Source organism: Theropithecus gelada, chromosome 6 (assembly GCF_003255815.1).
Source record: "Theropithecus gelada isolate Dixy chromosome 6, Tgel_1.0, whole genome shotgun sequence".
Taxonomy (NCBI): domain Eukaryota; kingdom Metazoa; phylum Chordata; class Mammalia; order Primates; family Cercopithecidae; genus Theropithecus; species Theropithecus gelada.
Genome location: NC_037673.1, coordinates 27,253,929 through 27,262,170, shown reverse-complemented (window position 1 = coordinate 27,262,170; position 8,242 = coordinate 27,253,929). Strand labels below are relative to the sequence as shown.

General features: G+C 39.1%; 1 pseudogene; it reads right to left on the bottom strand.

Annotated features, from left to right (window-relative positions):
- Positions 1-871: 871 nt before the first annotated feature.
- LOC112627317 lies at positions 872-1,009 on the bottom strand (annotated as a pseudogene).
- Between the last annotated feature and the right edge of the window lie 7,233 nt (positions 1,010-8,242).

The following is an 8,242-nucleotide window of genomic DNA, read 5'->3' as shown; positions in this document are numbered from 1 at the left end:
GTGTAAGCTAAATTCAAAAAGTATGTCTGTCAAATATTTTGTATAATAATCAACAGAGGACTATAGTACTCATATTGATTTAAGTGTTGATGTTGCACAATGATGACAAGAGTCTCTTGTAAAAAATATGGGCTATGGAATGAGCAACATGCATTTTAGTTCTGCCTTGTCACTGAATACACCTATGCAATTAGACCAATTACCTACCTTTTGGCACCTACTTATACTTCTGTTACCTGGAGTTTATAATCATTACTTTACCACCATGTGTATCCGTCTGCTGGCACCATGTGTATCTGTTTTGAAATAACATTGTATCCTGCTTTAGGATTCCAATAATTGTCTTAACTTGTCAAAAGCAAATGTCTGCTTCTTTTAGATAATGAAAATGAAAATCTATTCTGTGAACATTTTACAGTGTTATAATCTAGGATCATTTTACACCAACACGTTCAGCATTTTGTCTGTATGGCAATTAATGTTATAATTGGATTTAAGAAATTCATTTAGTTTTTTCTCTACACAAATAACTAACTGAAAGATGCAAAGTACATAAATCGCAAGAGAATGATGGATTCAGCACAATATCTTCTCTAAAGTTATCACTTACCATATGGCAATCAGATTACGAATGGAATCACTACACAAAAGTTCTTGAGAGGAAACTATATGTCCCTTCAAATTCTTTTTGCAAGTAGTTTTAAGGATCAGTTATGAAGAAATCATCCACATATGGCTTTATTTAGTATTACAGGATATTTATTACAGCAATTTTAACTTCACAGGAGGTATGAAGTGATGACTAGACAAATGTACAGGTACACATACATACACATGCAATAGAGAAATTGAGTGACTGTAGTTATTTCTTACGAGGTCACAAGATTTTATGTTTAGTGACATTATAACCATTTTTTGATATCAAATTCATACATGTTGGTTGTACAAAAATACAAAAAAAAATTATGATAATCTACACTTGATCTTAGCCAAAAGGCCGAGAAGCGATAAAAATTATGATAATCTGATTAAACCAAGAAAAATATACTCCTACAGACAATATATAACATATGCACAAATGGCAATGAGATGCATACTACTTTTTAAAGTCTGCAATAAACCAATAAAAGTAAAATGTGATTTTGTTAAATTTAATTATTTTGAAACACTGATTTATGAGATTTTTATTGTTTAAAAAAACAGAGTTAAATTCATGTTGCTTATCATAATAATAATATAATTTCCTTATTGAGTTAGATAATGATCTTGAGGAGACAATTAGTGGGTACCTATGTTCTTAAAACATCATAAAATATATAAATTCCATGTAAAGCAAGTCTTGGCTCTGATAAATTGACCATTAAAAAGAGGACAGCAATGAGGAAGTGTTCCCTGTTTTGGGGGAAGTAAGGAGATAGCAGGAATAAGGATAGAATTTACTATGAGTACTTATTATGGAGGGTATGGAGTGGAGAAGAGGGGGATTGTTTCAATTCTATTATATCAGTATATGTCGGTGTATTTGGAAGGGCTCCTGTGTTGCAAAGAAGTAGGAAGTATATATTTGGTTGAGGTTATGCAATACCTATAATTTTTCTTTTTTTTTATTATTATACTTTAAGTTCTAGGGTACATGTGCATAATGTGCAGGTTTGTTACATATGTACACTTGGCCATGTTGGTGTGCTGCACCCATCAACATGTCAGCACCCATCAACTCGTCATTTACATCAGGTATAACTCCCAATGCAATCCCTCCCCTGCCCCTCCCCATAATAGGCCCTGGTGTGTGATGTTCCCCTTCCCGAGTCCAAGTGATCTCATTGTTCAGTTCCCACCTACAAGTGGGAATATGTGACGTTTGGTTTTCTGTTCCTGCGATGGTTTGCTGAGAATGATGGTTTCCAGCTGCATCCATGTCCCTACAAAGGACACAAACTCATCCTTTTTTATGGCTGCATAGTATTCCATGGTGTATATGTGCCACATTTTCTTAATCCAGTCTGTCACTGATGGACATTTGGGTTGATTCCAAGTCTTTGCTATTGTGAATAGTGCCACAATGAACATACGTGTGCATGTGTCTTTATAGCAGCATGATTTATAATCCTTTGGGTATATACCCAGTAATGGGATGGCTGGGTCATATGGTACTTCTAGTTCCAGTTCCTTGAGGAATGGCCATACTGCTTTCCAGAATGGTTAAACTAGTTTACAATCCCACCAACAGTGTAAAAGTGTTCCTATTTCTCCACATCCTCTCCAGCACCTGTTGTTTCCTGACTTTTTAATGATCGCCATTCTAACTGGTGTGAGATGGTATCTCATTGTGGTTTTGATTTGCATTTCTCTGATGGCCAGTGATGATGAACATTTTTTCATGTGTCTGTTGGCGGTATGAATGTCTTCTTTTGAGAAATGTCTGTTCATATCCCTTGCCCACTTTTTGATGGGGTTGTTTGTTTTTTTCTTGTAAATTTGTTTGAGTTCTTTGTAGGTTCTGGATATTAGCCCTTTGTCAGATGAGTAGATTGCAAAAATTTTCTCCCATTCTGTAGGTTGCCTGTTCACTCTGATGGTAGTTTCTTTTGCTGTGCAGAGGCTCTTTAGTTTAATTAGATCCCATTTGTCAATTTTGGCTTTCGTTGCCATTGCTTTTGCTGTTTTAGACATGAAGTCATTGCCCATGCTTATGTCCTGAATGGTATTACCTAGATTTTCTTCTAGGGTTTTTATGGTATTAGGTCTAACATTTAAGTCTCTAATCCATCATGAATTAATTTTCGTATAAGGAGTAAGGAAAGGATCCAGTTTCAGCTTTCTACTTATGGCTAGCTAATTTTCCCAGCACCATTTATTAAATAGGGAATCTTTTCCCCATTTCTTGTTTTTCTCAGGTTTGTCAAAGATCAGATGGCTGTAGATGTGTGGTATTATTTCTGAGGGCTCTGTTCTGTTCCATTGGTCTATATCTCTGTTTTGGTACCACCATGCTGTTTTGGTTACTGTAGCCTTGTAGTATAGTTTGAAGTCAGGTAGTGTGATGCCTCCAGCTTTGTTCTTTTGACTTAGGATTGTCTTGGCAACGTGGGCTCTTTTTTGGTTCCATATGAACTTTAAAGCAGTTTTTTCCAATTCTGTGAAGAAACTCATTGGTAGCTTGATGGGAATGGCATTGAATCTATAAATTACCTTGGACAGTATGGCCATTTTCATGATATTGATTCTTCCTATCCATGAGCATGGTATGTTCTTCCATTTGTTTGTGTCCTCTTTTATTTCACTGAGCAGTGGTTTGTAGTTCTCCTTGAAGAGGTCCTTTACATCCCTTCTAAGTTGGATTCCTAGGTATTTTATTCTCTTTGAAGCAATTGTGAATGGAAGTTCATTCATGATTTGGCTCTCTGTTTGTTACTGGTGTATAAGAATGCTTGTGATTTTTGCACATTGATTTTGTCTCCTGAGACTTTGCTGAAGTTTCTTATCAGCTTAAGGAGATTTTGGGCTGAGATGAGGGGTTTTTCTAAATATACAATCATGTCATCTGCAAAGAGGGACAATTTGACTTCTTCTTTTCCTAACTGAATATCCTTGATTTCTTTTTCTTGCCTGATTGTCCTAGCCAGAACTTCCAACACTATGTTGAATAGGAGTGGTGAGAGAGGGCATCCCTGTGTTGTGCCAGTTTTCAAAGGGAATGCTTCCAGTTTTTGCCCATTCAGTATGATATTGGCTGTGGGTTTGTCATAAATAGCTCTTATTATTTTGAGATATGTTCCATTAATACCGAATTTATTGAGAGTTTTTTAGCATGAAGGGCTGTTGAATTTTGTCAAAGGCCTTTTCTGCATCAATTGAGATAATCATGTGGTTTTTGTCTTTGGTTCTGTTTATATACTGGATTATGTTTATTGATTTGCATATGTTGAATCAGCCTTGCATCCCAGGGATGAAGCCCATTTGATCATGGTGGATAAGCTTTTTGATGTGCTGCTGGATTCGGTTTGCCAATATTTTATTGAGGATTTTTGCATCAATGTTCATCAGGGATATTGGTCTAAAATTCTCTTTTTTTGTTATGTCTCTGCCAGGCTTTGGTATCAGGATGATGTTGGCCTCATAAAATGAGTTAGGGAGGATTCCCTCTTTTTCTATTGATTGGAATAGCTTCAGAAGGAATGGTACCAGCTCCTCCTTGTACCACTAGTAGAATTCAGCTGTGAATCCCTCTGGTCCTGGACTTTTTTTGGTTGGTAGGCTATTAATTATTGCCTCAATTTCAGAGCCTGCTATTGGTCTATTCAGGGATTCAACTTCTTCCTGGTTTAGTCTTGGGAGAGTGTAAGTGTCCAGGAAATTATCCATTTCTTCTAGATTTTCAAGTTTATTTGTGTAGAAGTGTTTATAGTATTCTCTGTTGGTGGTTTGTATTTCTGTGGGGTCAGTGGTGATATCCCCGTTATCATTTTTTATTGCATCTATTTGATTCTCCTCTCTTTTCTTCTTTATTAGTCTTACTAGCGGTCTATCAATTTTGTTGATCTTTTCAAAAAACCAACTCCTGGATTCATTGATTTTTTGGAGGGTTTTTTGTGTCTCTATCTCCTTCAGTTCTGCTCTGATCTTAGTTATTTCTTGCCTTCTGCTAGCTTTTGAATGTGTTTGCTCTTGCTTCTCTAGTTCTTTTAATTGTGATGTTAGGGTGTCAATTTTAGATATTTCCAGTTTTCCCTTGTGGGCATTTAGTGCTATAAATTTCCCTCTACACACTGCTTTAAATGTGTCCCAGAGATTCTAGTATGTTGTTTCTTTGTTCTCATTGGTTTCAAAGAACATCTTTATATCTGCCTTCATTTTATTATGTACCCAGTAGTCATTCAGGTTCAGGTTTTTCAGTTTCCATGTAGTTGAGCAGTTTTGATTGAGTTTCTTAGGCCTGAGTTCTAGTTTGATTGCACTGTGGTCTGAGAGACAGTTTGTTATAATTTCTGTTCTTGTACATTTGCTGAGGAGTGCTTTACTTCCAATTATGTGGTCAATTTTGGAATAAGTGTGATGTGGTGCTGAGAAGAATGTATATTCTTTTGATTTGGGGTGGAGAGTTCTGTAGATGTCTATTTGGTCTGCTTGGTGCAGAGATGAGTTCAATTCCTGGATATCCTTGTTAACTTTCTGTCTCGTTGATCTGGCTAATGTTGACAGTGGGATGTTGAAGTCTCCCATTATTATTGTATGGGAGTCTAAGTCTCTTTGTAAGTCTCTAAGGACTTGCTTTATGAATCTGGGTGCTCCTGTATTGGGTGCATATATATTTAGGATAGTTAGCTCTTCCTGTTGAATTGATCTCTTTACCATTATGCCTTCTTTGTCTCTTTTGATCTTTGATGGTTTAAAGTCTGTTTTATCAGAGACTAGGATTGCAACCCCTGCTTATTTTTGTTCTCCATTTGCTTTGTAGATCTTCCTCCATCCCTTTATTTTGAGACTATGTGTATCTCTGCATGCGAGATGTGTCTCCTGAATACAGCAAACTGATGAGTCTTGACTCTTTATCCAGTTTGCCAGTCTGTGTCTTTTAATTGGACCATTTAGTCCATTTACATTTAAGGTTAATATTTTTATGTGTGAACTTGATCCTGTCATTATGATATTAACTGGTTATTTTGCTCGTTAGTTGATGCAGTTTCTTCCTAGCCTCGATGGTCTTTACATTTTAGCATGTTTTTGCAATGGCTGGTACTGGTTGTTCCTTTCCATGTTTAGTGCTTCCTTTAGAGTCTCTTGTAAGGCAGGCCTGGTGGTGACAAAATCTCTAAGCATTTGCTTATCTGTAAAGGATTTTATTTCTCCTTCACTTATGAAACTTAGTTTGTCTGGATATGAAATTCTGGGTTGAAAATTCGTTTCTTTAAGAATGTCCCCCACTCTCTTCTGGCTTGTAGAGTTTCTGCCGAGAGATCTGCTGTTAGTCGATGGGCTTCCCTTTGTGGGTAACCCGACCTTTCTCTCTGGCTGACCTTAACAGTTTTTCCTTCATTTCAACTTTGGTGAATCTGACAATTATATGTCTTGGAGTTGCTCTTCTCCAGGAGTATCTTTGTGGCGTTCTCTGTATTTCCTGAATTTGAATGTTGGCCTGCCTTACTAGGTTGGGGAAGTTCTCCTGGTTGATATCCCAAAGAGTGTTTTCCAACTTGGTTCCATTTCCCCCCTCACTTTCAGGCACCTCAATCAGACGTAGATTTGGTCTTTTCACAGAATCCCATACTTCTTGAAGGCTTTGTTCATTTATTTTTCCTCTTTTTTCTTTAGACTTCTCTTCTCACTTCATTTCATTCATTTGATCCTCAATCGCTGATACTCTTTCTTCCAGTTGATCGAGACTGTTACTGAAGCTTGTGCATTTGTCACGTATTTCTCGTGTCATGGTTTTTATCTCTGTCAGTTCGTTTATGGCTTTCTCTGCATTGATTATTCTAGTTATCCATTCTTCCGTTCTTTTTTCAAGATTTTTAATTTCTTTGCGCTGGGTACGTAATTCCTCCTTTAGCTCTGAGAAGTTTGATGGACTAAAGCCTTCTTCTCTCAACTCATCAAAGTCATTCTCCTTCCAGCTTTGATCCATTGCTGGCAATGAGCTGCATTCCTTTGGAGGGAGAGATGCGCTCTTATTTTTTGAATTTCTAGTTTTTCTGTCCTGCTTTTTCCCCATCTTTGTGGTTTTATCTGCCTTTGGTCTTTGATGATGGTGACGTACTCATGGGGTTTTTGTGTAGGTATACTTCCTGTTTGTTAGTTTTCCTTCTAACGGTCAGGACCCTCAGCTGTAGATCTGTTGGAGATTGCTTGAGGTCCACTCTAGACCCTGTTTGCCTTGGTATCAGCATCAGAGGCTGCAGAAGATAGAATATTGCTGAACAGCAAGTGTACCTGTCTGATTCTTGCTTTGGAAGCTTCGTCTCAGGGGTGTACCCTGCTGTGTGAAGTGTGGGGTGTTGGTCTGCCCCTAGTGAGAGATGTCTCCCAGTTAGGCTACTCAGGGGTCAGGGACCCACTTGAGCAGGCAGTCTGCCCATTCTCAGATTTCAACCTCTGTGTTGGGAGATCCACTGCTCTCTTCAAAGCTGTCAGACAGGGTCGTTTGCATCTGAAGACGTTTCTGCTGGTTTTTTTGGTGTTGTTGTTTAGCTGTGCCTTGTCCCCAGAGGTGGAGTCTACAGAGACAGGCAGGCCTCCTTGAGCTGGTGTGGGCTCCACCCAGTTGGAGCTTCCCAGCGGCTTTGTTTACCTACTTAAGCCTCAATAATGGTGGGTGCCCCTCCCCCAGCCTCGCTGCTGCCTTGCAGTTAGATCGCAGACTGCTGTGCTAGCAATGAGGGAGGCTCCGCAGGCATGCGTAGGACCCTCACGGCCAGGTGTGGGATATAATCTCCTAGTGTGCCGTTTGCTAAGACCCTTGTTAAAGCACAGCATTGGGGTGGGAGTTACCGGATTTTCCAAGTGTTGTGTGTCTCAGTTCTCCTGGCTAGGAAAAGCCATTCCCTTCCCCCTTGTGCTTCCCAGGTAAGGCGGTGCCTCACCCTGCTTCAGCTCTCGCTGGTCGGGCTGCAGCAGCTGACCAGCACCGATTGTCTGGCACTCCCTAGTGAGATGAACTCAGTACCTCAGTTGAAAATGCAGACATCACCCGTCTTCTGTGTCACTTGTTCTGGGAACTGGAGACTGGAGCTGTTCCTATTCGGCCATCTTGCTCCACCCTCCAGCCCTATAATTTTTAAGACATTTGGATGATTAGATAATAGGGGTGTGTGTGTGATATTTTTAGAGACAGGGTCTCTGTGTGTTGCCCAGGCTTTGTCTCTAACTCCTGGGCTGCAGTGATCCTCCTGCCTCAGCTTTCTGAGTAGCTGGGACTACAGGCATGCACCACCACACCCGGCTAAGTATGTAGGTTTTAATATGGAGGTGGTGTGTGGCAGTATGCTAACATTCAGAATTTAAATTAGGCTTCCTTAAGAATCTACCCATCTACAATAGCCAGGAAGGAAATAGGAAAAGACTCACTAGGGAGAAACCAGGCGACTCTTACACTTTGAATTCAAACTTTAAAATTTCTAAATTGCTGTCTTTTAAATATTGCTAAAAGCTAAAATCTATCAAAACATTTTCTTGTTGTCAGGCAAGGGATTAGGGCCTTATGACTCTGAAGTGTGATAGACCATATCTCAGCATAATCTATAGG